The sequence below is a fragment of the Convolutriloba macropyga genome, unplaced genomic scaffold (assembly GCF_964194025.1).
Source record: "Convolutriloba macropyga unplaced genomic scaffold, txConMacr16.3 SCAFFOLD_919, whole genome shotgun sequence".
Classification (NCBI taxonomy): domain Eukaryota; kingdom Metazoa; phylum Xenacoelomorpha; order Acoela; family Convolutidae; genus Convolutriloba; species Convolutriloba macropyga.
Window position 1 is genome coordinate 61,820 of NW_027450173.1, and position 5,681 is coordinate 67,500.

General features: G+C 45.0%; 1 pseudogene; it reads left to right on the forward strand.

Annotated features, from left to right (window-relative positions):
• Positions 1–1,685: 1,685 nt before the first annotated feature.
• The window catches only part of LOC142355682 (large subunit ribosomal RNA), a 7,111-nt pseudogene continuing 3,115 nt past the window's right edge, over positions 1,686–5,681 (forward strand).

Genomic DNA, 5,681 nt, shown 5'->3' on the forward strand with positions numbered 1-5,681 from the left:
TATAACTCTCGATTGAACACATTGATGTTCTATTGTTGGTGCTTCCAATAAAATTGGAACACTTAAAGCAGAACCGATTCAAATAATAGCATTCTGATCAATGATTGCATTCCTTGATCAAGAACTGCTGGAGTCATTGTGATGGCGAATTTTCTTCATAAGAAAATTGCAAAGAGACGGAACTTAATGAGACTAGTATTATGTTGTTTCTAGTAAGCGGAAGCTGAAACAGCAACATGTGAAAATCAAGTTTTGTTCAATGATCTCGAGGCGATAAGTACTATGAAGCAACTAGTAGCCTAAGCATGACTCAGATTTGAGACAGTCAAAAAGACTGGCGAAACTTCTTCACATGAAAGTTACATAGAGAACTACAAATGTATACAGCGAGTATTATGTTGTTTCTAGTAGGCGAAAGCTGAAACATCAACATGTGAAAGTTGTCTGCAAACTGTAGAACGATATGTGATTAGTACTGTGCTGTTACTAGTAGCCAGTCTGACTGTAGAAGCCAAGACAAAGGGAAACTAATGCATCTGAAAAGGACAAGTTATGGAAAGGTATGCACGATAAGTATTATGTTGTTTCTAGTAAGCGGCAGCTGAAACATCAACATGTGAACGTCGTTGTGTACAGTAACCTAGAACTATATAGTCCTTAGTAACGTGCATTTACTAGTACCTGTAATTGGTATTCAGACTCAGGCAGTTTGGAATAGTTTGGCAAAGATGCACCAGAGAAAACTGGGATTTGATACAGAAATTGTTGAATACAAGTATTATGCTGCTTCTAGTAGGTTGAATCCGAAACATCAGCATGTGAAAATTGAAAACATTTCTGGTTCGAATTGTCACAAGTATTTGGTGATCTGAGTAGCCAAACTCACTACAACGCCAATTGAAGGCAAAAATTCTCAACGGGAAAAGCTATTCTCATTGAATGAGCTAACAAGACGAGTATTATGTTGCTTCTAGTAGGCGAAAGCCAAAACATCAACATGTGAAAGTCTTGCTGAACAAATTTAATGTTGTTGAGCTCAGTACCGTGTGAATTAGTAGCCATAATTGGCGAGCGAAAATTGAACTGGCGAAACTTCGTCTTTGGAAAATTGCAGATGCCGAGCACTTATTTTGCAACGAGTATTATGTTGACTGTAGTAAGCGAAAGCCGAAACAGCAACATGTGAAAGCTGTTGAAATTTGTGGTCATTTTGCAATAAGTACAAGGAGTGTAACTAGTAGCCAGGTCAAAATTTGGGATAAGAATGAGCAAAAATTCTGCATGAGAACAGTTGAAATTATGAAACTAAATTACAAAGACTAGTATTATGTTGTTTCGAGTACGCGAAAGCGGAAACATCAACATGTGAACGTTTGTAACGAAGTTTCGTTAATTTTCAGCCTAGTACTGAGCAAGAACGAGTAGCCTCATCTCTCCAATCCCACGCAAAATGTAGTGAAATATGTGAGTGAACCTTATTCACGGTGAGGGTTTCCCGAGGTCTGTATTGCAGCGAGTATTATGTTGCTTCTAGTAAGCGAAAGCTGAAACAACAACATTTGAAAGTTGGAATTAATGACTGAATGGAAACTTCGACCTGTGTTTGATAGTAGTAGCGAACAAAACTGCTGAATCGGTTTCTGTCTCATATTGGTCAGTGAACCAATTAAGAGACAATCAACTACATAACCTGAATTGGGCGAGAGAACCCCCTTAACTTAAGCATATCAGTAAGGGGAGGAAAAGAAATCAACTGAGAATCCCTTAGTAATGGCGAATGAACAGGGAAAAGCTCATCGGGAAGAGAAATGGCAACATTTCTCGGTGTCCGGTATGGTTTGATGCTAGACTGGTGAATTTGTCCTGATGTCTACTGGAAAGTAGCATCAAAGAAGGTGAAAATCCTGTAAAGGTCATTTTCGATACCAGTCATAATGGCTCATTCCTATGAGTAGAGTTGTTTGAAAGTGCAACTCGAAGCTGGAGATATGTCTCTCCAAAAGCTAATTATAAAGCGAGACCGATAGTAAACAAGTACCGTGAGGGAAAGTTGAAAAGCACTCTGAAGAGAGAGTGAAAAGTACGTGAAACTGTTGAAGGGGAACTGGAGTGAGCGTTACCATACTCAATGCCTTGATATTATATTCTCGGCTACCGAGTAGTGTAGTTGTCGTCTTTTGGCAAATCTTGTTAATGAATCGAGCAGAAGTTTTCCTCGGAATTCTTCTTGTTGATTCTAAACAAAATGAGATAAATTGATCTTGATTGCCTGTCTGACCTCAACTTCCTATTCAATGCTCTCTACAGCCCGTCTTGAAACACGGACCAAGGAGTGTGAGTTGCTTGCAAGTGTTGTCGCTCATTGAAAGCGCACACGCGAAATGAAAGTGAACAGTGTAATTTTTATGAATTGCACTACTTTGTGTGGTGAGGGCGCCGATTCGGTGTCCCGCAACCACGGACGGTTTTGCTCTTATTGCATGACTGATCCAGAGCAAGTAGCACACGACCCGAAAGATGGTGATCTATGCTTGGGCAGGGCGAAGCCACGGGAAACCATGGTGGAAGCCCGAAGCGGTTCTGACGTGCAAATCGATCGTCTGACCTGAGCATAGGGGCGAAAGACTAATCGAACCATCTAGTAGCTGGTTTCCTCCGAAGTTTCCCTCAGGATAGCAAAAGCTTGAGCAAGATTGAAAAATCTTCGCAAAGCAATTTCATCGGTTAAAGCGAATGATTAGAGGAATGGGGGAAAATTTTTCCTTCACCTATTCTCAAACTATAAATCGGTGAGATGTCCTTGTGACTTAATTGCACTTGGACTATGAATGCAAGCTTTTTGTGGGCCGCTTTTGGTAAGCAGAACCGGCGATGTGGGATGAACCAAAAGTTGGGTTAAGGCGCCTAACTACTTGCTCATGAGTCACCACAAAAGGTGTTGATTGATACTGACAGCAGGACGGTGGTCATGGAAGTTGAAATCCGCTAAGGAGTGTGTAACAACTCACCTGCCGAATCAATCAGCCCTGAAAATGGATGGCACTAGAGCTCGTGGCCTATACCCAACCATGAATATCAATATCTAACGCAAGTTAGATTAGAGAAAAAGAGCCTCACCAGCTCAAAAATGATATTCATGTGTAGGAGGACACATTGATTGCGCTAAAGTATGCACGCAAGTGTATGCGCGAAGCGATCAATGGAGCAGATCTTGGTGGAAGTAGCAAGTACTCAAATGAGAACTTTGAGGACTGAAGCGGGAAAGGCTTTCATGTGAACAGCGTTTGCACATGAGTTAGTCGATTCTAAAAGACAGGCTAATGCCAAAGTCTTGAATAGTGGTTTCTTGAAAACTGCTGAGTCTCGAAAGAGCATCGGGTTAAAATTCCCGAACTTACTCTCCTGGCATTGAGACGGCAACGTCATTGAGGTCGAACTTTGTCATTGGGACCTTGGGGAAGAGTTATCTTTTCTTTATAACACGTTGTAGAGTCCTTGGAATTGATTCAATCAGAGATAAGGCTCGAAGCGTGCAAGAGCACAGCAGCATTTGCTGTGTCCCAATTGTTCCTGGTGGCACATAAAAGTTTGGCTTAGCAGATGTCAGGAGAGTGAATCGTACCGATTACCGCATCAGGTCCCCAAGGTGAAAAGCCTCTGGTCTTGGAACAGTGTAGATAAGGGAAGTCGGCAAAATAGATCCGTACCTTCGGAAGAAGGATTGGCTCTGAGGAGTGGGTGTAACAAGCCTTTAGTTTGACGCTTCGGTCTGCTAAAGCGTGCGATGGCCTTCGGGTTGTTGGCGTTTGGTTTGACTGCTAGCTGATATGCTTTAGGTCTATTCTGTTGCACAAAAAACACTCGAACTCTGAACTGGTTCGGACAAGGGGAATCCGACTGTTTAATTAAAACAAAGCATTGCGATGGCTGGTGAAACGGTGTTGACGCAATGTGATTTCTGCCCAGTGCTCTGAATGTCAAAGTGAAGAAATTCAAATAAGCGCGGGTAAACGGCGGGAGTAACTATGACTCTCTTAGTGATGATTAGTTGACTGTGTGCAACCTCCACGAGGTCTCGCTGGAAACTGCCATTCGTGGCTGAGCTAAGCACACCATCAATAGTCCCCGGAATGGACAAACCTTAAAAACTTGCCCAGTGGAAGGAAAACCACTCAACAAACCACGGTTTCGGAGTCATACCAAAACAAAGACTGTCCGTGGAAGGCAAACCACTAAAACCACGGTTTCGGAGTCACACCAAAACAAAGACTGTCCGTGGAAGGCGAACCACTAAAAACCACGGTTTCGGAGTCATACCAGAACAAAGGCTGTCCGGTGAAGTGTGCTGACCACCTTAAAAGTTCGCCAACCACTTTGGGTAAAACCAAAGTCTGTACCTCGGTACAGTAGTCCCAACGATGAAGACAATCAATGAGAAAGATCTGGCCTCAGCCAGACAAGACAGTGTGAGCACCAGTAGTTGTGGAGACGTGGCCTCCAAGTGGACCTGCGACATCTGCGGACAGGGTCCGTTCAGGAGTGAGCTCGGCCTGAAGCAGCACAAGACCAGAAGTCACAAGTCAGGGGCATCACAGACGAAAGCATCACAGGGAGCACATGCGGGCAGGGCTCCCACCCAGGAACCCGTGAGTGGCCAAGCAACAGCCCCCAACTGGTGCTGCTCAATCTGTGGTGCTGGACCCTTCAAAGGACAGACTGGTCTCTCACTTCACACCAAAAGCAGGCACCCAGATACATACCACCAGATGCAGGCCCAGAAGACAGGCAGATCTAATGCAAGGTGGACTCTTGAGGAAATGGCTCTGGTCAGAGACGCGATGAGGGGCCTTGATCCTGCATCCCAGAAGCAAGAGAATGAGCAACTGGCAAGACTGTTCCCCCATCGATCCGCTGAGGCATTCAAGGGCTTGAGAAAGAACCAACAGTTTGTGGCAATGGACAGATGTGGCTACAAACCCTTGCACAAGAACCAGGGAAGAATGGGGGACAGAGGGCTCACAAACATCCTAGACGATCCAAGAAGGGCATGAGACGGCACCAGTATGCAAGACTGCAGGCTCTTTACAGACGTGACAGGGCTAAGGCAGCGGCATCAGTGATGGATGGGTCATGGGAGAAGTTTGGTGAGCACAACCCCATCACCGACAAGACAGGGTTTCTTGATGCTTGGCAGCAGCTCCTTGAGACGGAAGCAGAGACAATAGACCTAAGCACAATCAGCGGTCAGGGTTGGGTCACTCCAATCACCATCGAAGAAGTGGCCAAGTGTGTGCAGACCATGGGACAGACAGCTTCTGGACCAGACAGGGTGAGCAGGAAGACGGTGACTTGCATCCCCTTCAAGAAGTTGGTCTCCCACTTCAATCTCTGGCTGCTGGCTGAACATCTACCCGAGTGGCTCCTTAGTGGAAGAACAGTGTTCATCCCCAAAGTGGCAGGGTCTCAGGAACCAATGGACTTCAGACCCATCACAGTGGCAAGTGTACTGGCCAGGGTGTTCCACAAGTGCTTAGCTGCACGACTTGAGGACCTAGACGACAATATCAGACAGAAGGGCTTCAAGAGGGTAGATGGGACGGCAACCAACTCTCTTCTGCTGCAGGGCATTATCAGTGAGGCAAAGACACAGAGACGGGGACTCAAACTGGCCTTCATAGATG